Raw genomic sequence first — 26,760 nt, 5'->3', positions numbered from 1 at the left:
CCAAATCAGTAACATTTTCCTTGGAAAGGCAAGTGAGATACGGCTTGGCTCCATTGCTTCTCAGGTTAGAATATTCATTTTGGTGGGATCTAGAGTCAGGTTAAGAGTAGACAGAGGCACTTTCGAGTTACATCTCCTTGTAAAAGGGTGAAACTTTTTCTTAAGTGTTTCTGTTTAGCAGCCAAATGTACTGATGCCTACAACGGTGCTAAAACCCTGGAAATGGTTTCATGTATTTGACTTAATCAGTATTCAACTGTATCTGTGATGACTTGGACTAAGGATTGGGATGATTCTTATTGCCTTTAAAGAAACTCAGCCTTGGTCTACCTGAGATGTCCTCTCAAAGAGCCATCTCAGAAAGCAGACCTCTGTGAGAGAAAAGTATCAGAGTGACTGAGGCTAGGGCTCCATGCAAGAGAAAATTGGTTTTGCTTGAGACCTTCCCAGCATCTAAGACTCCAACCTGCAACCTAATGATATGCTTCTGTGGTTAACTGTGCTTCCTCGGATAATGAAGAAAGTTACAGCCATACACAAATAAACTTTAAAAGGAAAATAATGAGAAATTGAACTCAGAGTTCGACTCAGAGTAAGCTGGTGTGCTGTGGATGATTGATTGATAAATAAAACACTTTGCCAGTAGCCAGGCAGGAAGTATAGGAGGGACTAGCAGAGAGGAAAATTGAGAGAACAGGAAGGTGGAGAGGAGGAGACGCCAGCCTGCTGTCCAGGGAGCATCATGTAAAGGCAGCAGGTAAAGCCACAGAACATGTGGCGACTTATAGATTGACAGAAATGGGCTGAGTATAAGAGTAAGAGCTAGACAATTGTAGGCCTGAGCTAATGGCCGAGCAGTTTAAATAATATAAGCATCTGTATGTTTATTTTGTAAGTGGGCTACAGGACTGCAGGGGCTTGATAGGACCCACAGAGAAAAACTCTAGCTACACTGGTGCTTTGTAAAGAACACTCATTCATGTACCTGGGTGTGCTATTCACACTGGCTTTGTGTTCCCTGAAATCAGTGAGCAGATAAAGACAATGGGTGTAGATAGATTCCTGGGCAAAGAGCAGTTTAGGAATTCAAGTGTTAATTCCTAAAGCTATTTCATTCAGCAAGCAGTGTGTCTATGAAAATTTGAATGATGCTTGGCTCAAACAAATGCATTTCCAACATCCCAATCAAAACTTTTTATTCACCAAGAATTTACACAACATAGAAATAGAGCAAACAGATTTTAATCTATTTTGAAACTAGAAATGAGTGTGATCAGGGTGCCTTGTATGAAATTCCCAAGTAATTAATAAAAATATTATGTTGGGGAAAAATAAAGATTAGTTACAACAATTTTAACTATAGTCTATATGTTGCTACTCCCTAGCCCTTTGGTTTGTGGTTGCCTGCAGAAGAACACAGAGATGAGCCAATGGCTTTCTTTGGAAATAAAATTTGATTTTGTTATCACTTAATCAAAATGCCATTTTACATCCACATATGATAAATGTCATTTGCAAGAAATTCATCCACTGATAGGTCTGGGAATTCTTTTGAGGTTTAAAATACAACTGAAGGCTATGCTAAGGATGCTGGTTACTTTCATTCATAGAATTTAGGAAGAAATGCTGTATTGGCACTCTTTCTAAGATATAAAACTTCACTGAGTCCGAGTCTCTTGTCACTTTCCTGTAAGGGCAAACTGGGGACCTTAATTGCAAAAAGGAAAAATGGAAGGGTTGAAGCTAAGCTCAAGGTTAGGGTACTTGCCTAGCATGTGTGAGGCCATATAAACACACAATTAGGAACCAGCCCTCCAAGGCAGATTTTCAGCCAGTTCTGAGTGTTCCAATACCAGCTCCCATATCCACAAACGTTTTTTTAAAAGGACACATATCAAGCTAAGAAAATATTTGTGCTTTTATTCATTCACATTTGGCTAAATGGCACTAGAATCTTTTGAAAACCAAGAATTATAAGGCTGACTCTTTGACCCTCTGAGATTTCCACTTGGATCACAGCTTTCTCTCTCCCAGAGCTGCAAAAACATGGCAACAGCTTGGGTCTGCCTATTGCAGCAAGCAAAGCAAGTCTCCACCTCCTTTCCTGAGAAGGCCCACTTCTGTTTTGAAGCAAAGAGTATCGTGTATGGAGACAATACACCGGAACCGTTGGTCTTACCTATGTGTGGATATGTTGCACTTCTTTCCCTGAAGAGATTTTACTCTCAGTTCCACATAATGGCACTAATCAAACAGCAACTATAGAAGCAATGATGGACAAGATGTCAAAAAAGTACAAGGTATCAGTGTGGCACAACCTTGAAGGTCATTGGTGATGGCAACCAAGATTCATCTATTTCTGCTTTTAGGGACACCACCCTCATACTGCTTCATGTATTCTCTCAGGGTTACAAGTGCCTGGCCACTTATGCCTGCTTCCTAATGATAATCATCCAATATAGGTTTCAATAAATCTTTTTTGAAGTTATACCTTAAAATTTTCATTGTACATATTTGTTGTACGTGGACTGTGTTTCCCAGGGAGAATTTTGTACACATTTATAGCATACCATCCCATCCCCTGACATCTCATCCCATCATCCCTTTTCTTCCCACTGCTCTTTCTCATTAGCTCTCTTTTGTTCCCCTAGACAGTTTTATTTCCACTTACTACACACACACATACACACACACACACACACACACACACACACACACACACACACACATATATATATATATATAGTAAGTGGAAATAAATATATATAAATATATAAAATTATAAATAAATATATATGCATATGATTTTATGTATCTGTATAAAGTCTAGAAACCGTATATAAAAACATTATATTAGTCTGAAACTAGCTTAATTTGCTTAATATGATCTCTAGTTGTATCCATTTGCCTACAAGAAGACATAACTCCACTCTTCTTAGTGGCCACAGAAATGCCACAGTGCACACATGCATCTGTCCCTCTGTTGTTTCCTCTGTTATTGGACAGAACTCAACCAGTGAAGCCACTACCAGCACCTGTGGACCAACTTTAAAAAGGACTACCCAGAGGTGGGCACAGAATTTATAATTCCATCTCTGTGGTTCTACCCAGAGGTCTGACTGGCACTAAGTGACCCTCACTTATGATATTATCGCCTGTTAATTATTTATTTTATTGTTATTGTTATTCTTCTTGTTTTTATTTTGTTTTGAGACCTCGTGTAGCCATGACTGACCTGGAACTCATAAATATTTACCTGCCTCTGCTCCTCAAGTCCTGGGATTAAAGGTATGTGCTACCAGATTCTACTAAGTATAATTTACACTGTATTTATATATATATATATATATATATATATATATATATATATATATATATATATATTTTATTTTGTCAATTACCTAGCTACAAGAGAAACTGAAGTAGTTTACTAAAGAGTGTGAAAAAAAACCCACTAGGATTTCAATCCAGTTCTCTTTAAGCAGACAATTGCCAGTCATTTGTGTGTAAGGCTGACCTTGGTTTCTAGAATTAAACACATTCTATTCTGTTCTTCTATCTCTCTGTACCAGGTTGCTGCAAGATAAGCTCAGCTTACCTGAGGTACATCTATTACATCAGGGTACACCAATACATTGAGTAACTATCAGCCTATTAACCCTGACTGGACTAAATCATTAAGAATCTGAAGCCTCTTCACTTGGGAGGTAGAGGCAGGAGGATCTCTATGATTATGAGGCCAGCCTGGTCTACAGAGGGAGTGCCAGGACAGACAGGACTACAAAGACAGATACTGTTTTAAAAAAAACAAAAAAAAAAGAAAGAAAGAAATGAAGAAAGGAAGGAAGGTATGAAGGAAGGAAGGAAGGAAGGAAGAAAGAACGAACAATGAATGAAAGAAAGGCCAATCTAAAGTCTCTCGTGGCAAGAGGCCAAGGGGAGTCCTGATAGGTCATCCAGTGATGCTTTTGCATGGACAGTGTTCAGTGTTTTCACACATGAGATTATCATCCAGTGATTGGATGAGAGACAATTGGAAACCCTTCGGCATTAAACCAAAATGTTTGAACACAACAACGGAAAATACAATCCAGTGTTGTTTATGTCATAGAGCATCCCGAGGAGGGTGGCAAGGACAAAGCTTCATTTGCACACTTCCTAAGCATGCAACTTTATCTCTGCATTGATTCCTTCTGCAAGTAGATGCTTAGCTCTTGTGGGTGAACTAGTCCTAGTCCCAAAGACTCAAGACTGGGCTGGGTGTGGTAATACACACCTGTAATCCAGTATGGGAGGCAGAAGGAGAATTGTGAGTCTGATGCCAGCCTGAGCTATGTAGTGAGACCTTGCTTGAAAAGCAAATTAATGAAAGTCTGGAGAGATGTTTTTTCAGAGCCTCATGTTTGGTGTCCAGAAAATATGGCAGCTCACAAGCATCTGTAACTTTAGTTCCAGGAGAACTGATGCTCTCTTCCTACCCGCTTGGTCATCAGGCACATACCTAATGCACATACACACCTGCAAAAAAACCACTCATGCGTATAAAATAAAAACAAATAACTTTTTGTGTCTGAAGAGATATCTCAGCAGTTAAGAGCACTTGTTTTTCCAGAGGATCGGGGTTTGTGTCCCAATACCCACACACACGCTGGCTCACAACCATCTCTAACTCTAGTTTCAGGGAATCTGATGTTTCTTCTGACTTCCATGGACATCAGGCAGGCATGCAGTGCACATACATATATAAAGGTAAAATAACATTCTTAAAAATAAAAAAAGTATTCAAAGAAACATTAAAATTGATTAATAATAGTCAATGCTTTAAAGGAGGAGGATGTGTGTGTGTGTGTGTGTGTGTGTGTGTGTGTGTGTGTGTGTGTGTGTAGGTATACAAGACTGGTTCTTGAGTTGTGAGTTTGAACATTAGTCAACAACCCAATCCTGCCCCACATATTCTCTATATTTTCTGTGAATAGCCCAAGGCCATTTTCAATAAACTAAGATGATCATCTGTTTGCTTTCTCTTCCAAGGACATTCTTAAACTGTGATTAGAAGATGTCTTCTAGTTATGTTAATAATATTGCACTGAGATTATTAGATATATGAAGGAGGAGGTTACAGAAGTCTGGCTCCAAATCAAAGGGCTGTCTTTGTCAGTATCAGCCCAGCATCAATGAAATGAAAAGTAATTTACACCGTGACAGATAACTGAGGAGGCACTGCCAGGCAAAATTAGAGATGGAAGAACACCTGAGACAAGGTAGGTCAATGGATATGAAAGATTAGTTAGTGGGGTTGGCTAGATGAGTCAATTAGTAAATCCTTGCTGTGCACACATAAGGATTTGAGCTCAGATACCTAGTACCCACAGAAAGAGTCAGGAGTAGCAGCATATGCCAATAATCCTAGCCCTTGGGAGTCAGAGACAGGCAGATGTTTGCAGCTCACAGGCAAGCTTCAAATGAGATCTGGCTTCAGTGAGACAGAAGTTGTCTCAGAAAAAAAGGTGGAGAGCAATAGAGGAAGACACCAGATGCTGACCTCCATATACACGTGCAACACTAACAGAAACATATGCACCAAAATGCACACACAACACACACGCAAAAGTTTAGTTAAATAAAAGGGAAACATTCTGTCAATTTACTGTACAACATGTTGACTATAGTAAGTGATACGTTTCAGCTTTTGAAATTTGCCAAGGAATAGATTTTAAATGGTCTTATCACAAAATTTACGGGAAATTTTGTCATTCCACAGTGTGTGTGTGTGTGTGTGTGTGTGTGTGTGTGTGTGTGTGTGTGTGTGTGTTTATAATTGTTATTTGTCAACTAAAAACAAGCAAATAAAGCCTGAAGTTTGGTTATAACCTGAAGAGGGACATTTCCATCATCTCCAAAGACTTAAAATCTCTAAAGACTATAGAGAGAAAGCAGCCAGCTCTCTGAGTCTGTTGAATTCACTGCTGACACTGATGAACCACTGGTTGTGACATGATGTTTTCATGGCATCTTGCATGTGGGCTTGGAGAGCTGAGCACACTGGTGTGGGAAGGGAGTACTTTCATTAGGAGAAAAGAGTAATTCTTCCCTTAGCTACAAATTTGAAGCATTTGGGTTTGTAGATAATAAAATTCCAGCATACTGGGGGTGGGGGTAGAATTTGAGATTATACACTGAAGGATATTCACTGGGCATACAGAAAATTTAGCTATGATTGGAAAAGAACAGAAGTTCCATGCACTTTCTTGGGAAAATATGTAGAGCAAAGAAAGTCAGGACTTTAATTAGCTTAATGGATAAAAAAAGAGGAAAGATAAGAAAAGGAAAATATAGAGTTCAGGAATTTAGAGAAGTGACCATGCTTAGTGTGTAATAGATTCAGGCTAGCAAGCCTTACCCAAAATGAAGGTCCCAGATATGAAGTTGAGTCTAGGGACCTCCACATACAGATGGCATAAGAATATGACACAATCCTCAGCCAGAGAAGAAGAGCTTCTTAAGTGTCTGGCACTTCATGTCCAGGAATATACTTAATTCTTCTCCCTGGGACCCTGGAAACCAGGCATCAATACCATCCCCTCCCTTGGAAACAGAAATGTCATTTAACCAGCTTGGTAGACTTTTCAGGATGAACAGGAACTATTTGAAGAAAAGGAGTATGAAGAACTCCTCTCATTCCATTGCTAAAGTTTTGTGTTAGGAAGTACTTTACCACAAAGACATGTTTCTCTGATGCCACTACAGCTTGAAGCTGTTATGAGCAAAATGAGAAATGGTTGGTGTGGTGATATAATGTGTACCGTAATAAAATTTACCTGAAGATCAGAGGACAGAACAAGCCACTAGATTAAACATGGAGGCCAGGCAGTGGTGGCACACACCTTTAATCCTAGCACTCAGGAGACAGATTCATCTGGATCTCTGTGAGTTCAAAGCCACTCTGGACTACATGAGATTGACTCAGTCTAGGAGAGAAAATATAGCCAGGCAGTGGTGACACACACCTTTAATCCCAGTACTGGGAAGCACACACATCTTTAATCCCAGGAAATAATGGCTGGATGGAGAAAGGTATATAAGGCGTGAGGAGACAAGAACTAAAGGCTTTCTGGCAGAAGCGTCCCTTTTAGTTAGAGGCCTTTTTAGCTAAGCCTTTAAGGGCTGAGGGAGCTCTTTCAGCTGAAGTTTTCAGGCTAAGAAGTCCTACAGGTAAGATGTAGCTTGTTCCTTTGTCTCTTCAATCTTGCAGCATTTATCCAATATCTGGCACCTGTATTTATTTATTAAGACCATTTAGGAATTCATGTTATAGGTTGGAGGCAGAATCATTATTAATATGTCTTGAGACACTTATTTCTTATCATTTAGGCATAGGTTCAGGACAGAATTAGCTTCAAGAAATGTTGGTTGTGTCCCCTGAAATGTGCTACAGAGCCATGTTGATAAGAATCCTCGGAAATGTTCAACTCAGAACCTGGAGCTGAGAGCACTACACGTGACATCAAATGACCTTGGCTATGGGGATTGGAGGAGGTCACAGGCAGGGAAATTAGAGAAGCTGGTCCCTAAAAGCTCATATATATATATATATATATATATATATATATATATATATATATATATATATATATATATACACACACACACAACAGAGACAGAGTTCCTGCTTTGTGATGCTTGTCTGACTAAGAACTGCCTACTGAATTTATAAGGTTACAGATTTAATACCCTTATCAACAAGAATGTTTTGCCACTAATATTTTTAACAATAGACACCATCCTGGGACTATTTGTTTGAAATTTGTGTAATCAAAGGGTTTGTGGGGGAATTTCCTGCATTTGTTAAGGAGTTGGGCTAGATAACTCTGAAGTTCTCTTTTAGCAGTAAGATGCTAAAAGGCTTCATGTTACAATGTTTTCATCAACAAACACACAGTATTTACTCCAGTATTAGGAGATGAACAATGGAGAATAGCTGCCCAAGAGGATTAAAAATAAAACTGTCACACAGGCTTTATCATCTTATTAGGATCCAAGCACTTGAATCTTCTGATTTAAAAGGAGAATTACGAGCTTTGCTGTCACATCAACAGGAAATGTCATTCCCTTTCATGTCTGGTTGCTATCTTTGCTTTTGATCAGTGTTGACTTTTCTGGTTTAGTTGACTTGTTTTCATTTTTATTTTGCGATCTGCCTGTAGCTCAAAGCTTAAAAACATATCAACAATGGGATGAGAAGGAGTTCACATGTGATTAGGGATTTTCTGAGCCACCATTAGGGAAAACTCAGGAAGCCATACATGGTATCATATTTAAGACAGTGTCTCTTTATGCACCTACATCTGAACTCGAACCCATAATGTAGACTACATTGACCTTAAACTGTTAGTTCCCAAGTACTGTGATCATTAGTGATAATTAGTATATGCTACCACAGTACTAGGGAAACAGAGCAGGAGAATGACTAACAGTTCAAGGTCAATATGGTCTACATTCTGGGTTCTAGTTCAGATGTGGGTGCATAGGGGGGCTCATGTCATCCAGACTAGCTATTTTACACCTTAAAAAAAAGTTAATTCCAAAAATTAAATTTGATAACACTGTGGAATAACAGAGGTCCTGTCAATGTTTAGAAATTGTTCATTAAGCTTAAGTACTTGAGTCAAACAAGGGCTGATCTGAAACAGCCACATGACAATGATAGATGAAGCCATTGGGCAGATTCACTCAATAGTGGATGCTTTGATATGGGTCAACTTTAAAAGATCAAAATATAAAATGGTTAATCTTTATTACACCATTACACAGAAGAGAATGTGCCTGGCCCTAAATCATCTTGACCTTGCTTCTTCCTCATGCCAGCACATTCTAACATACCATCTCTGACCTCAGCTGCATCACTAGCCGGAGACTGGGCTCATCAACAGAGTGAGGCCCAGGGGTGAAACACAGTTATCAAAGAGCAAAATCCACGGCAGCAACATATCAAAGTTGATAATTTTTCTAGAACTACCTTTTTTTTGTTCTACCTTCCCCACTACAAACTTACAATTGGCTGGAATTTTTCTCAAATCTGAGAACAAAGTGGGTGTTCTTGGGTCTGAGCCATTTGTTGCAATATCACTCTGAGTTCAGCTATTAAATCAAGTCACTCTTTATACCAGAATTTCCTTCTTCTTGAAAATGGAGCTAATAACAATTATCTCTGTGTATTTGTAGTCCCTATGTGCCAGGTACCATATCAACAGAGATTGTATACTATCTTGGGACCGATACTGTTAAAGGCTTTTCTGAAGAAAGTGGGGAGAAGCTGAAAAACTAGGAAAGGTCACTCTCATTGAGTGACTCTCAGAAGCTCTGCAGACACTATATCACCCTCCTCTGAGTTCTCAGGATGGTTCAAAGACTCACAGGAGTCAAAGGGAGCTTTGGGAAGGCAGAGATTCGTGTTCTTTATAAATAAGATACTTATGGCCAAATCTATGATCCCGTACCTACATAGTCTTGGAATTACCACACAGTCAAACTGTACTTTTTCTAATTGTGTCTTTTCTGCTAGTGAAATGAAAACTTGCAAACATGGGATTGCCTGAGTGTTATTTACTCTATAGCATCAGTTGAAATAAAATAAGGAATGGAAGTAATTAATGGAAAAAAAACATTAAATTTTAGAAAGCCTGGTAATTTTTTTTATCCCTTTCAGATTCTCATGTTTAGGGAGTAGGGTGTTACTCTTCACTAAAAACCTTTCAGTAGATACTTTCTACATACATTCTAATAATAACCTGTCCCCATATTTTTAGTTGTGAGGAAGTAATTATGACAAAAATCACTGCAGAAGCATGACTTGTCTCACAGTTTCAAGTCCTTCATATTCTTTTATTGTCACTCAGAGGCAGTGGAAGGTGACAAAGGCATATACAGCATAGCTTTGTTTTATGAATGCCTGTTTGCACAGGAAATTAAAGACTCACTTCTTCCACACCAGCCACATCCAGAAGCAAACATAATGTTCCACTGGTGAAGTTGCTCCCCTTTTAGTCTGTTTTCTGAATGTCGCTTCCCTTAAGAAATCTATAAATGACACTTACATTCTTAGTCTGTTTGGTTCAACACTCCCTCAAGATGACAAGAAAGGAAAAAAGAATTCCCAGTCATCGGCCTTGTCATAATAAAGCATGACTACATAGACCAGAAGATGCAGGTACCCATCAAAAGCCTCGACACAGAAAGAATGAGCTTAAGGGAACAGATGAGCAAGAAAATAGCCCAGGCTTGGACCACTTCGTATATGACAGCAATATCTTACCTTAGTTACAGATCCAAACCCTGTGACCTTTTTATCTTCGATAGGACCGTAGCGAACACATCTCATTCTCTTTTCTCTGTGCCCTTCTAGTTCACTCTCTGAGGCTGTCAGCACCTACCACCATGGAGATGAGAAACCCCACAGCAGAATCTCGCTCTTTTTTGCCTTTCCGGACGCATTCAGCACAGACAAAAGCCAGAGTTCTCAGCATTTACTCGAGTGAATCGACACTTTCTTTAACTGGTTCCCATGCCTACTCATGGTAGAGATGCTTGCCAAAGGGGGCTGACAGAAAACAAGAAGCCAGGAGAAATATTCTTTCTCTATACTCATTTACAACTCAGTCTTTTGATTGCAGCTCTAGGAGCCTGTTAGATCACAAGAATCTCTCAAATTACCAAGTGGCCACATGCTGCCCCCTAAACATCACATTGACCCAGGAGGCTGAATCCTCTCATGCTGATGTCCCAGGGCTGGTACAACTTCATCCAAGTCTGATCTTCTTATGTGTGAGCTCTCTATTACTGTCACAGTTGAGTTTTCTGGGAAAACCCACACCCTGTCTGACAATGTAACCCTATACCAAAGGCAAACAGCCTCTTGCCCAACATCATTTCACATGGGCTCCAAGGTAGTAGGTGACCCTAGAAAAATTATCACCAACCTTGGTGTTAATTTCAAGGACATTAGATGTTCTTTGAGAAGCTGCTTTCATTGGTAGTTGTTTTCTTTACTTTGGGGATAAGAGAAAAAAATGAGTCACTTACTCATTGTCCAGCTTTCATTCATTATGAAGGCTTATCATTTTGAATAATTAGTCACGAATATGTTCATTTTTCAAAGAAACAAGTGACTGCTAGCGAATTCACAGAGAACTGAGAAGAGGAATTTTGTTATGAGAGGCTTGATTTAATAGTGGATTTTTGGCTGGGGTAAATTGAATACACTCTTCAACCAAATAGACATGTCAGGAGATAATAGTTCAGAAGTTCAGACTAGAACTTAAAACCAGAAGTTATTGCTATATATTTGGCAATTGCAGTCACGGGAAATGGAAGAGACCACACAAGAATTCAGACTAGTTAGAAGAGAGAAGGATTCCATGACTAAGGCTTGAGATGAAAACTAATTTGAAGAGGGTCCACAAAAGGAGACTGAGAGAATTGCTTTATGTAGAACAAAAATGTAAACTATAGTACACCATGAAAGTATGGCAGGGGCTAAGGAATGCCATCCCTGTTAGGTACGAAAGGTATTTAAAGATGACACCTCAGTATTGAGCACTGGAATTTGACAGGGAAATGCCACTGGTGACCTGGTAAAAAAAAAAAAAGTAACAATTTTGGAGACAAAGCCCTGATTAGATGACAAGCAAGTAGTGTGGGAGGTATTAGAGAGAGGGGCACCAAGCTTTCACAGGGCTCTGTGCACAAGTGGAGTAGACACTGGGATGGATGAAAAGCCACATGGGAAAGAAGAGGGCCTTGTTTGTCTGGGAAAGACAGATTTGTTGGTTTGCCTTTAATTAATTCCTTGGTAATTTCGTACATGTATATCAGTTTGTTTGAACATACACATCTCTATTACACTCTCACACCTGCTAAACCCCTTCTTCTCCAACACTTCCCCTCCTTCTTTCATGTTTGTTTGTTTTTTGTGTGTGTGATCCACTGAGTTTAATTGGGATTGTTGGCATGAACATGGTGTGGGTAAGCAGCAAGTGGTAACACCTCCTTATTCCAGTTAGACACTTGCTGCTAATGTCTTCTTAGGTAGAGATGGGTGGAGCTTCTCAGGCTATAGAAAGGTGCTAATTTGTCACTGAAAGTGTTTTCAATTGATTAATTTTCTTAATTAAGTTGATGTCCTGACTCTTCTGTATCATTTGTTTTAAAACCAAGTTCTTTTGGTAAATATGAAGAAGGTATCATTATTTTCAAAATCATAGGGAGTGAGGGCAATGCTAATATCAGAGCCATCACTGGATTCTCCTTGTAAGTCTGATGTTAATAACCACTTGTTTAAATGATTGTGCAATAAGAAAATAATCCCCTCTATTATTTTATCTTAGTGTTCTATCTCATAGAAAATACTTTTTTTATTTCTTAAGTAATGATTATTTTTATACATGTAAAAATAATATAAACCATAAAATATAAATCTCATAATTTGTCATAATCATTAAGATAATTCTGTTATTGGTGTACAAATTAATCATTACCTTCCACAAAACCATATGCTCATTTAAAACATCGATTAGCATAGAGTCAGGGCTTAATGCCTGTTTCTCAAAGGTCAGAATAACTATACAAATAAATAAAGCATTAAAAAGAGCTACAATTGCAGTTGTTTACTGTGAGAGTGGTCTGGTCACTTTGTAATTGAAAACAATTAAAGGAGCTTAAAATACACACATTTAATTTGTTTATCATGTTAAACCTGTATATATATGTGTGTGTGTGTGTGTGTGTGTGTGTGTGTGTGTGTGTGTGTGTGTATACATATATATGTTTGTGTGTGTGTGGTGTATGTGTATACATATATATATATATATATGGAGAGATGTACACGTTTGTAGTCTGTGTGTGTATACATCTATTTCATATAGCTCTTAGTAGAAGTAAATATATTAATATTTTCAAAATAGTTAAGACAGTAGCAGACAAAGTAAATGTTGTCAGAATCATTGTGAAATTATTCTAATTGGAGGACTAGGGAGAAGAATACCTACAAGAGTGTGGGTAAGTAGTTGGGATTAAATTGTTTTCTGTAGTGTAAGGATTGACAGAAAATGGCGGGGGAGGGGGCCAGAACTAAAAAAAACTTACACAGCAGAAGGAATGGACAGACAAGCATCAGGTATAATTAACGTTATGTAAATGAAACACATTGATCTTGGAAAAAATGCCAATTATACTCTGGCAATGCTATGACAACTACATAATTTGTACATAGTAATTCTATTTTTCGAGTAATTTTTGTTTCCTTTGAGATAGAGTCTCATGAATAGTAGGCTGGGCTCAAACTTGCTATGGAGCCTTAGATGACCTTGAACTTCTGACCCTGCTGGCTCTACCTTCCTAGTGCAGGGATGGCAGGAGCATGGCTGCACCACCACCACCATCGCCACTCTGAGTTTATGCAGTCCTGGGGACAGAACACAGGGCTTCCTTCACAGCATGTCGGTAGGAATTCTACCAACTGACCTATACCCCCAGCCCTCTGTTCTGGTAATTTAACGTAAGGCAAATAAAAAACCTGTTTACTTTTACCCAGCACCATGTACATATGAATAATGGACAAAAATGTTAACTTTGGCCTAGTTTTCAACACTCAGTGAAAATGCTGAAGTTATTGCATCAGTCTCAGCCTCTGCTGAAACAGCCCCTTCCAACTGAAACAAATTGTGCAGGTGCCATGTTTTGGTGGCCTGAGAACTTCCTGTTATTCTATCTGCAGGGCTATGCTAGGATGTGGAGGAAGTATTTAAAGTTCTCATCAGTAAACAGGGTGTCCCTCCTAAATGTCTTTCCCACTACTTAGGATCCTCACGCCTGTTGTGCTTTTCCAGATACACTTCACTTCCGTTGGCCAGGCTATGCTGAAGTGAAGTACGTTATCCTGATAGATTTTAGCCTCAGAAATCATGCATAAGACACCGGTGAAATGTTTACTTCCTCTCAGATGAGCGACAAGGTTTAATTTTAGAAAGGAACACTGAAGTGACCCATGCATTTCTGGTTGGAGTTTTTATTTAAGAATTTGCATGATTTTTTTTTTAACAGTTGGTTGGCATTCTCACTGCCAAATGCACACAGTATCAGGCAAAGACCTTCTGAGAACTGACAAAATGATTGATCAAGGGATGACCTGAGATTATTCAACATATTCATATGGATCATGGGAATATTAGTACAAGAATGGATCATCTGAGCCCCCTCTATAGTGTCCCTCCCAAACGGCTTTCAGTGTCTGATTTATATAGTTCTCATAGACCAGGACTGCAGTAGTGCCCACGTGTTCTATTCTTGCTTTACGGTGACTCAACACAATTAAAGAGGAAGTCCTTCCTCAGACTCAGATAAAAATGTGCCTTCTTGTAGCCGTCACAAACTTTCCTGTATCCACACTGTCCCCAAACTGCTGCAAAACAAGCCTTGCAGCACTTCCAATTCTCAGTTCTTCAGCTGAATAAAGATGAGAATCTTGTAGTCACATCTTATCTCCTAACACAGACTTCAACTCTTCTAGCGGAAAAGAAAATCCCCAAGTCTTTCATTCTTTCCAGTATCCATAGTCATCATTTAAACTGTTATTTGATTCTATGGGGTAAATGTTATAGTTCCAAGTCACTGAAGAAGTATGTACCAATCAGAACTGCTGGTCACATGGCCAGTTCGTTCACAAGATGTGGTTGGGACCATGTAGTACCAACAATAGAGCTCAAGGTCTTGATCGTGCCAAACAAATGTTCTACCACTAAGGCACAACTCCAGCCTTGTTCTGGTATATTTTAACAACGGACTCTCTTACGGAAAACAAAAAGGATTGATTTGTAAGGTTTCCTATTCCTGGGGTGTAAATATTCCATGCCCGTCCAGTCACATATCATTTTTTAATTTTTGTGTTGTATATATTTCAATCATGGCTGATTTCAAGTTAAATGTGAGATCTCAGAGCAAGATCTGGTAAGAGATCTGAAAAATCTCTTTTTTGTGTGTGAGCTGAGTGTTTACCATGAGTTTGTCATGATGAGTTCTTGAGGGTGCCTCTTAAAGTGTGATGTAAGCTAGACACAATAGCAAATTCCAGCAATCCCAGCAGTTGGAATGCTAAGGCACATATAAGAGGGATGTGTACCAAGACCAGTTACGGGGCTACAGAATGCCATGTGGCACTAAGCTGTAACTAAAGATTTGTTTGTTGTTGTTGTTATTGTTTTAAGGGGAAAGAAAAGGAAATGACATTTAACAAGAACTGGATGTACTTACAAGAAGCTTGACTTGTAAAAAGTGATACCATACCAAAAAAAAAAAATTCATGATTGATCATAACATCTTAAAATGTTTCCATGAAATTCAGTTAGTTCTCAAGCCCTTATCATGAGTTAAGGAAAATCCAAACACATTGAACTTAAATGTGTCCTTATGACTAAGCTTATTTTTATGTCCCGTCTTTTCCACTCTGGAATAGGCTCCTGTTCTGAAAAGCTGTGGATGTGTTTGTTTTTTGTTTTCGAGTGTATCCACTCTCCGGTAGCTACTTGTTGAGTCACACTTTCCCAAGGGTGCAATTCACACCCTTCCGCTATTCATACTGAATGAGACTGATGGAGACAAACGGTGTGAGCCCTGAATAGGAACCAGCAGGAAAAAGCATGCTGATTTGGTTTCATCTCTAGATCAGTAAATGGGAGAAATATTATAGAGAGCTGAGGTGGTGAGTAGACACTGGCAAATCATCCTAAACCACTGGGATTGCTCTCACAGAGAATGAAAAGGCTTTAATCAGAAGACTAGGACAGTGTGCAAAGCACATTAGCAAAACATGTGTGTGTGTGCATGAAAGTTTCTATGCATGCACGAACACGTGCACATGTGCTGGGGGGTTAGGGTGTGGGGTGTATGATGTATGTACACATTCCTGTGGTTGTGTGCACTTGTATATGGAGGTCAGAGGTCAACACCAAATGTCTTCTTCAACTGCTTTCCACCTTCTTTTCTGAAACAGTCAACCTCACTGGTTGTCCAATGAGCTTCAGGGATTCACCTATCTCTCCATTTCTGCCATCCAGTACTAGGATTACAGACCCCATCGCTTAGCCTTTTATGTGGGTCCTAGGGATCCCTATTCAGGTCTTCATGCTTTCACACCAGGCAATTTATTGGTTTGCCATGTCTCCAGCCCTAAAAGTAAAGTATTGAAGTTACATTGAAGAACGTGGGCTTAGGGGCGTGATCAAGCTGATTACACAAGAGATGGAGACATGAGTAAGGAGAATACTACATAATGCCAGAGAACAAAGAAATGGGGATGAATTCCTGAGGTGCTTAGGAGTCAGCGATGGAATCCACAGCAATAAGAAATCCACAGGGAAAGGAGGCAGAATGGAAAGGCAGTGGAAGAGCAGAGACAGTAGAGTGTGTGATGAGAATCCAGATGATTCCAAGGACCTTGGTTGATGCATGTGTCACATCTACAACCTCTTAATCATGCAAGTGTCACATCTACAACCTCTTAATCATGCAAGTGTCACATCTACAACAGCAGCGTTTCAGGGCATTAGTCGGTGTCTTGAGATGCAATGAGGTTCAAAAGGGAAAAGAAAACATTTAATAAATCAGGACTTGCTGTGTCTTCATTTGGCTGTACTTCTGAAATATCGTATTTCAAATGTAGTTTTGTCTGTGGTCCAAAAGGAAGAGAATGCCACAGGCTGAGTGGCATGACATACATACATGGTATTATTTTCTTGTAGGAAGGGTGTTGAGTAGAAGCAAGAAGAGAATAGGTTTAAAGAGAATGCAAAGTATTTGAAGAAGACAAGGTTGTAAAGTTGTAAAGTTTGTCCCATGATTCTCCTTTGGTGGTCTGCATTTAGTCAGATTTCTTAGAATCTGGGAGAATACAAGAGTCTAGGAAAACTATTCCAAGTGCTCCCTTCTCCATCATCATTGCTCCTTCCACTTCTACGGAAACCCACCTGACTAAATAAACAATTTTAGATTTGAGAATTTTAATAAGTTACTCACTCCATTTTCAGTTCCCAGCTTGACCACAAAATAGCCTTTGTGACAAGAACAATGAAGTTACCCACAAACTGTCTGTTCCAAAAATGTTTGCTAGAGACCCCTAGAGGCAAGCCTCTTCTATCAGGGAAGAGGTGTGAGCTCAAAGGCACCGTGACCAATGCTGTTCTTTGTGGGGAAAATGTAATTGAGTAAAACAACAGCAACTCCACCCAGGTGAAGTCATGTCTCTTTTGAGATTGAATGGCTAATTGTATCTGGGATCACAGTTGCAGAAAATGCACACAAAATGCTCAGAAATGCTTCCTTTGTTTGACTCAGAATTTAAATGTGCAAGCATCATGTCTCTAAAATGGGTATGTCATGGTGTTATAACGATGTATTAAATTACCGTAGGGTTCAAAAGACAATAGATAACATTTTTTGTACATCAGGGCATGCTTGATTCTGGTTCACTGTGTTTGTCTATTCTTCTGGAACAGTGTACTTCAAAACCAGGTTTGCCTCCATTCCAAAAAGTAAAGCTAATATCTAAATATCTTGACCAAGATATTACTTGTAATCTGCTCAAACAATAGAAACCACAGAGAATGTACAAGTCAAACAAACCCCCAAATGCATAATATTAGACCGTGCTGGTTCCAACACTTTATGCACAGTGTAGTTGAGGGTCTTCCGTGCCTGAATTGTGAGCACAGCATATTTATTCTACATATCATTTAATACTTAGAGTTTCTTGTAACAGCACTTGTCTGTTACCTTATAAAATCTGACACATTATCCAGTTGATGGAAGTTTTCAGGTCTTATCGAGACTTAACACAGAATACTGAATGAGTCACTTCAAAAAGATGTCATTTGGAAATGCAAGCATGGATTCTGAAGTAATGACTATAATAGGAATAGGGACAGCTATTATTTATTTGAGCAAGTGCTGCATACTAGAAGTTTGGTCACCAATTTACAGAAAATATATTTTTAAATCTTAATAAACCTCATACCCTAAGTCCCAAGGTCACTATAGCAATTTTTACATTAACAACATGCAGCTTCAATGTGTTAATACACTGTTTTAATACCACAAAATGAACAGAAATTTTTTATTGAAACTGAATTGAAATCATCCAATAGATGCCACACACACAATTCTCAGTTAATAAAGAAAAACAGACTTTCTTAAGGAAATAGAACCGATCTCCCTTAGGGTTTTGGTAAGGGGTGTTGAAGAGAACCCCAAAACCATATAGACCATTGGTGTTGCCCTTGTATCTTCAAGTAAAAGAAGGCAAGCCCTACTGCTAAAGATACCATGCACTTCTAACACAGGTCTTAGAGGAACTGTTCTAGATCTGAGGTCTCTTCTTCCCTGAGATCTAGAGTTCACAGTGTTACAAGGAGTTACATGCAAACTGTCAAGGGAGAAAATAAATCTAGATTTATTATTACCTAGATGTACCACCTATGAGTCACAACAATGACCAGCATGGTAAGATTCTAAAAAGTGCAACACTGGCACTTATATCCTGGAGGTAACCAAATGCCATCTAATTGGACTTAATTCATGCCTGGCACTGTAAACTTCATCAAGGCCGTGAAACCTAGATAATACTGCCATGTTCCCAAACCAGTATAATCTTTAATTGCTTGCTAACTATTTATTCCTGTGTCCACATATTTGTAGCCCTCACTTGTCCCCCACCAGATGAGCTTCTCTTTCAGCAGATACAGATCATTACAGAAAACCACAACTGGTCAAAATGCAGAGATGAACTGACAATAAGGTGCTTTCCCTTTACCAATACATTTACAACACAAACCCTATACCAAAAACTTGAGGAACATGGAAGATAGAGGGCCCAATGATTGCAAGAGCCAGAGTACCAGGGCATCTGCTTCAAGATAGTCTTCTATTTAAAGACAAAAGTAAAAGACATGAAGCAGAGGGTGGGCCTTAGGGAGGAAAGGGTGGAGCTGAGAGGAGTTGGAGGTAGTAGTAGAGGGTAAATATGGTCAAGATAGATTGTATGAAGTTCTCAAAGAGTAGAAATATAATATTATTAAAAATAAAAATAGAGCCAGGTTACATTATTTGCAGGTGACTATATTATTTCTAAGTAGTTCCACAAATGAATAGCCTCACAAAGAATGTTATATGCAGGAACTCAAGTGTAATTTTTGCTGAGATATCTAGTAAATCAACTGAGTCCATAAAGACCAAATAATCACAGATCTCAGCTCAGTTCAATGGAATCTTGCTCCAAAGGTCAACCAGCTCCAATCATGTATCTGCCTTTCAAAATTATTGATGCCACATTTGATGTTCAATTGACCCTAAATGATTTTCTTAATTAGCCAGAGTTAATCTTCCATTTATATATTTCTGTGCAGAAAGCATAATAGACTGTGAAAATAGACAAAGACTGTGCAAATCACAACAAGCAAGAATTATTTGTTCACAGCTTGCTGTCCCGAATCAAGTGTCGCCTTTATTTGGCAAAGATGCAAAGGCATACAGAGCTGTGGGGAAGCTTTATAGTAGGGGGAAAGAGAATTCTTCAGGTATGCTCTGATCAATGGCTGTTGACCGTGGAAGTTGGATCTGGGCTAAGCCGAAGCAGAGGAGACATCTATGATCTAGGACCATCATTATCTCTGTTTTGGTGTGTTCTGGGTGAAGAACGTGGGGAAAGCATCTGGGAATCTCAGAGTCATTGTTCTACTTCTCACCATTTGGAGGTAGTTGCTACAAAAGCTGCACTGGACTTCTCAGGTTATTTGTTATGGGTGGGTCAGAGCTGCATTACCACGCATGGCCTGGCCATTATTCATTTTTACACTCAGCCTTTAAATAAATAAAGTATGAAATGAATGGGACACTAATTATGTAAAAATATTCTCATCAAAATGGTGCTCTCCACACCAGCACTTATATATTACTCATGTAACACCAGAGAATTAATTATTCAGAAACTTCCATGGAAATAGAGTAAAAAATACATTTAGGCCCTCATTTGTTTTCAAGGTAACTTTTCCTTAGAAATATAATTATCTATTAACCAACATACTAAAGCTTGATGGATTTAATTGTAATTACATCTTTTAGATCCCCTTACCGCACTATGGGGGGAGGGCAGTGGGTGTAGTATGTCAGAGATTAGGTTATCAGATATGTTTTTCTCTGTTGTTTTCCAGTTTTTCCTTGAGAGATGGTCTCCCACTGAACCCTGAGATTGCCTTTTGGATAGAATGGCTAGTGAGCAACTTCCTCTGGTATACACCTATCCATGCCCATTCAGTTCAGGGGTTACAGATACATGCTGACAGACTGTTTTTTACATGGGCTCTAGAGATCTGACACCTGAGGGTCTTGGTTCTTGGACAGCAAGTACATTATTCTCTCAGCTATCTCTCCAGTCCAATTTTCTGATCTTAAGGAATCTATTATAATAATGCTCAATGACTCTGATATTCTGAGAACAAATTCTATAGCTCCTCCATGCTGACTTTGAAAAGCAGTAACTCCTGCCATTTTTCAGGACTCTAAAACACTCCTATGTCAACATGCCATGTTACTGGAAACAGAATTTGCCTAGTTTTCAGTTACTTTCAAGAGTAATGCTCTATAACAGCCCCCAATTGTTTTAAACCTGTGGATGACTGTGTTATGACAAACTTGAGCCTCACCAAATCTATCAGCCCGAAGAATTTTAGTAACTAAAGTCAGGAAAACCTATTTTACCACTTCCAACTTTATGATGGCTGTTGGTCCAGCTCATCTTTTTCTCTACTAAATCTGTACAACAGATGGAAGTGATTGTCTCGATCCTTCGCAGTGCATTTTTCCCTATCAAGGTGGTGTCACCATAAGCCATTAATACTTCTACTGAGTGTAAGTTGAAGTTCTCTCAGCTTCTGTAATTTCTTCTGATTTACAGACTAATTTGTGTGGATGTTATCTCTCACAGAAATACAGTTGATATTCTCATCTCTGCTAGCTCCCTTATCGTCTACTTTTGCTCCCGTGAAATTCAACCTTGTCCAGAAGATGTGTTTGAGTCAGTTATCCCATGCAGTACTCCTGGAAGCTCGCTTGGATGTGTAACATTAAGCAAATGCAAATGTTACTCTTGTTATTTCTCTTTAAGCTGCAGATGGAAAATATTGGGAAAGCTTCATAATCCTGGTTGTGTGGGCCCATGGGAAGTTATGGAAGAAAATCTGAGTCACAGGTTCTTGCATCAACACCCAAATCACAATTTTCTCCCTGTTAATAGGATAACTATGAGAAAGCTCCATGTCCCCCATACGCATGGTCAATTGTTATTTTTTTTTTATTTTCTATTTTTATTGGTCTTTTCCTCTGTGGAACATGTCCTTCCATTTTGTTTATGACCACAATGAAGACAGCTTATTGACACCAAATCAGATTCAGGTAGTTAAATAACTACCATCCTTCTAAAATTAAAAGGACAAATCAAGCCAGAGGTAGGAAGACAAGTGCTCTCACCTCATTACCCTCCACACAATAGGCCTTACTTCTGTGAATATGAGTTTATTTGTGATTTGTTGCCTTTCTTTTATTTTGTCCTTGTGCGTGTTTTGCCCACATGTATGTATTTGCACCACATTCATGCAGTGCGTTCAGAGGCCAAAAGAGAGGGTAGGAGCTGCAGGAACTGGAGTTACAGACTGTTATAAATTAAGATGTGGGTGCTGGGAGCTGAGCCTGGGTCCTCTGCGAGAGTTGTAAATGCTCTTACCTGAACTCAATATGATCTTATCAAGCAGGGGAGTCTGAACATGTTCTTGGATCTCAGGTTAAGGCTGGGATTTAGTCCACTAAGACAAGAAAGCAGTCATCTACTCGTTGATTCAGGGATAGAGGCCTGTTCTAGCTTCAGAACTGTTGCTGTCATAAAATCCCTTGACTGAAAATCAAACACAGTGGAGGAAGACTTTATTTGGTTTACAGTGCCACACGCTCCAGTACATTGTCCCACATTCACACACACTGGGTAGCAGTAACTGGACTTGGTGGATTATAAAAAAAAAAAAAAAAACAGCAACAAAATGTGAGCCCAGGTATGGGAAAAGCTTTTAATCCCAGTACTAGGTAGGCAGAGGCAGGTGGATCTCTGTTAGGTCAGCATGGTAACCAAAGCATATTCCAAGCCAGCCGGACTTATGCAGTGAGGCCCTGTCTAAAACAAAAAAGACTTAGGAAGGAAGCTGCAGAGGGGCAAAATAAGGATGGCTATAAGATTTCTTTGCACGTATGTATGAAATCTCATGAATAAGGACAAATTATTTTAAAAAATTGTTAGATGAACTTACCAAGTCCAGTATATGGTTGGTACATTGGGCTACAAGGCAGAGGCAGAATTTAGGCAAGCAAAAAGAAGTACCTGGGAAAACAAAGTCTATTCACTTTATTGACCTCAATTTCTCAAGTATTTGTGTACAATATTATCCAGTCAAATAAGGACGATCTATTTTCCTAGTTACTGAAGGCCTCTGAGAGAATTAAAAAGCAGTGGACTTTCTCCTTATCTTAGAGCTCTCAGGCCTGTAGAATTTGCTTTAAAGGGAAAAACAAAAACTCAGAACAATTTCCCCATTCAGTCATGAAATCACTACCATCAGCCTTTCTCCAAGTACCCTTTGGACGGAAGCAGCAAAAAAACAGGTTCTTCCCAGATTGCCTGCCCAGTTCCAGCAACACAGATACTTTGACAGGAAGATAAGTAAGTGATTAAGTCCTGAGTGGAGTCTAAAGACTAAATGCTCCAAAGGAGAGCGCAGCATTCCTTCAGTACAGTGAACCAGCCAGACGAGGCCAGGCAGAAGTGGATTCTGCCAGTTTCCCTTTCAAAGTCTCTTCCATTAAAGCACATTGACTGGCACAATTTAATGCTAGACCAAGAGAGACAGGAACAGGTATTTCTAGGGTTAACATGTTGGTGGATCATATTCTGCCTTTGTCTTGAGTATAAGGTAAGTGGAGATTTCAAAACATCCAGAGCTGTGTGTTCTATATAAATATTGGAGTAATAACTTTCATCTCTTTATCTACACATTGCTTTGATAAACAGAGATTTAAAAGAGTTGTTACATGCAGTTAGAGTCTAGTTTATGGCTAAATATTTTCCCTCATTCGAGGCAAGTTAAACTTATTTAATAGTATGCCCTCAGGTTGTAAGCTACCAAAGTCATGAACACCCTGTAGTTTTATGCTTCAGTAATTTGGACACTGCCTTCCCCAAGTCAAAAATATCACTCTGGAGTACTACTGAAATAAATAACAAAATGTTGTGGCAGGAGGGACAACATGAGGAGCCAGAACATAAAAACAGCTGCTCTTATTTCCAGTCATCAGAAACTACTACCTAAATTATACACAACTCAATTCCAAAACAAGACGTAGGCAGCCAGCTGATACAGCTTACTATCCCCAGACCATATTATAGAATACTTCCCACTGAAAGGGACACATAAATGACATGGCATGTTCCTATATCAACAGCACAAAACCTGATGCATGGTGGGCATTTAACAACTGTTATGTGCCTTTGTAGATCCAGAAAGATGTGTCAAAAGAAAAAGACAAGAATGAGAAGTACGAATTGGCTCTCTGTGTGTGTGTGTGTGTGTGTGTGTGTGTGTGTGTGTGTGTGTATACACGCGCACGCACGCTTCTGGATTCCATCTAGCAACATTACTGATTTTACTGAATTGTTGTATTATAACCCCTAAAATTGCCAATAAAATTAATACTACTGCTACTTGGCATGGGAAAGTTGTAGATAAGTGAAGTAGCTCCTTGCAGAATGCAAGAAGATAAAACAAAGCTAAACACCTTCTTTGACAAGAGGTTTTGAATTAAATTTATAGTTTTTTTTTATAAAATTGGGGCTTTTGACTTATTAAGTCATATTTTCATTGATAAATTGCAGGTAATTCAAACCATGAGACTAAAATCAGCCTATGGAGCAAAAGTATTAGAATACAAAATCTAGAGTCACATGAACAGCATATGAGCTAAAGGTGATAAAAGGGAAGGGTCACATCTTGCTCATGCTTCCCCATCTACCTACCCAAAGTGCCTATGTGGAAAAAGAAAAACATGAAGGCAAAAGTCCAGGCACAAACTTCATTTGACTCCCTTTCAATGGCAAACACTAACCACTTTGAATACAGCCAGTGTGCCCATAGCTAACCCAGATATATGTTAGAATTAACAATCAGTTCCAAGTTAAGAAATACTACTGTATCCAAAAAAAGATACAGTAGCTTTTCTCCCCCATAATGAATCAATTTTAAAGAATTATTTAGAATTAATCCTTGCAATGAACTTGAATGCCCTGGGGATGTTTTCATTTCTAACATGCTGGCTGTATTTCTCTTTCTAACCACATCCCCATCCTGAGAGCACTGAGGCATGGTTGTCAGGGACCCAATTTCCAAAAACAGCACAGGCTCTGTAGAAGTAGTTTGTCCTACACCTGATTTCCAAACTTCAGTGTGTGCCACAGTCTTATTGGGGGTTTGTTACACAGATGTGCTGACCTCTGTCCCCAGAGCTGTAGATGACTAGGTCAGGGTCTAGGAATGTACATTTCTTACAAGTTCCCAAAGGAGGCTGATACTGCTTCACACTGAGGACTGCTCAATTAGATCATGTAGCTCATAAACAAGAAGCAAACATTAAACTCCAGTCTGGTTCTAAACAGCAAGCAGCCTGAGACTATACCAAGCAGGCACTTGTTCGCCTGTAAGACCTGTGCAGAAGTTAACAGGTCGGGGGGAAATGTATTGTTGCATTTATATGGTAAAAGAAAGAGTAAGTGGATACTGTAACTCAGGCTCCTGAGTCTGTGACACATTATCCCATCACTTAATTAATCTATTAGTGTTTCCACCATTACAGTAAGAATTCTAATACTAAGAGTGATTTTGATTATGGCATGTGTCAAGTTAATGGTTGCTAGTGGGGACAGGGCTTGCTAGACCACAACCTTCCCTAAGGACCTATAGACAGATAATGGTTTCGGGGCATGAGAGACATTTTCTTCAGTAGTGTAGCTACTGTTAAGTTGTTCGCTCCTATAAACAACCCCTCAGCCATGTTCCTGTAAGCAGCCCTAATTAAACTAATTAACTTAATTGGATTACACACACGAAGAGACATGAACATAGGAAGGGGACTAGTATATACTCAGAAGGAGTGAGAGGGGACAGAAGAGTGCTAAAGGGGGTGGTGACTATGATAAAGATAAATTATATACATGCATGAAAATGTCATCAGGCTACTTTCAAAAGTCCCCCAAATGTGTCAATCAGTGTAAAAGAATTTCCTAAGCTCCAACATGCCACCGCAAATGCTGTCTGTTATTTTCAGTAGAAATCAAAACAACCAAGGACTAAAGATGGCCCAAAAAAGAATACAAACTATGCCAGTAAAGGAACTGATCTTTAGTTTAAAAGCTGAGATGACGTAAAAGGAAATGACAAAGGAGTTTATTAGAACCTAAGAGGCTGTGTCATCTTTAAAATGACTGAACTAATGGTTTGCAGGGTAGGACAACACAGTGCCCTCTTCCAGTAATACTTGTTTTCAGTTAAAAATATAAACGTCTTTGTTCTCTCCCTGATGTGGTCATGCAAGTGTAACTGCTTTAGCAATGGCCATGTTTTTGTACCACTTGCTTTCTTGGGTGCTATAGTTTTCTGCCAATCTGACAATATTTCACTGTTAAAGCTGTGGTTTTTGCAGGCTGTTGGTTTTTGTCTGAAGTCTGTTGAGAAAATATCAGTACGACGACTTCATAGATAATACATTATGAGACATAAGTAAATTCATTTATAATATGACTGTGCTTTGGGACAAAAAAATCATGCACTCCACTGCATACAAAATTTTAGCAAGTGACTGCATACCATTATTATTCTTCATTAACTAATCGTCATGTTAAGATAAAAAGTAATGTTTGCCTTTACTTTCTCATGAATATCATATGGCGAAGACCCAGAAGCAGCAACTTTAAAGTAATATTCATATGCTATTAATGTTGTATTGGACTAGGGAGAAACTTTTCAACCTAAACTAAGCAACCTACCAAACACTTGTGAATTCTACTTTCATGCTCATTTCTTCATCCCCAAATGATGTCACAGTTCAGTATTTGAAATTCAGTCCATCAGACTGAATACAAGCATCAGGACACAAGAAGACAAGTAGATTTTTCCACATCAATAAAATATTGCTTCCTTTTGAATTGATATTGTATTTGCTCAGTGAGTCAAAATTCTCATCGATTTGTGTTATTGAAGTTTTATTTGAGGTTATTAGCTTTTGATGTAAGTGACAAGCCCTGCATCAGAGATTGTACCTGTTCAACAAAATACAGATTTAGCCTGCTCTATTTCCAATCTGCTTGGGTTTTTGTTGTTGTTGTGTTTGTTTGTTTGTTCTAATGCCTTGGAAGTGTATGAGCTATTTAGTGTTTGGTGTGAGCTATGGTTTGAAAATGAAACATCCTTTACCTGCTAACATTTTGACCAATTGTTTCCCAGCTGGAGGAACTATTTTGGGAGGTTGTGAGACCTAGATGAGCCCCTGCTGGTAGAAGTAGGTCAGTAGGTGTGGATCTTTGAAGATGATATAGCCTGGTCTGGTTCCAGTTTCTGTCACTATGATGGG

At 39.0% G+C, this 26,760-nt stretch overlaps 1 protein-coding gene across 2 annotated transcripts in view; it reads right to left on the bottom strand.

Moving 5' to 3' along the window:
- Window positions 1-26,760, bottom strand: part of Kcnj16 (potassium inwardly rectifying channel subfamily J member 16) — a 56,300-nt gene that overhangs the window by 17,048 nt on the left and 12,492 nt on the right. Inside the window, exon 2 of one of the 2 annotated variants that reach the window (XM_059269798.1) lies at window positions 2,180-2,259. The exons of the other annotated variant lie outside the window; for it this stretch is intronic. The gene's annotated coding sequence lies outside the window, so the exon portion shown is untranslated. The remainder of the gene's footprint in view (window positions 1-2,179; window positions 2,260-26,760) is intronic. 2 annotated transcript variants of the gene reach the window in all.

The sequence above is a fragment of the Peromyscus eremicus genome, chromosome 8a (assembly GCF_949786415.1).
Source record: "Peromyscus eremicus chromosome 8a, PerEre_H2_v1, whole genome shotgun sequence".
NCBI classification, from domain to species: Eukaryota; Metazoa; Chordata; class Mammalia; order Rodentia; family Cricetidae; genus Peromyscus; species Peromyscus eremicus.
The sequence above is the reverse complement of the archived record's forward strand: the minus strand, read 5'-3'. Positions and strand labels throughout refer to the sequence as shown.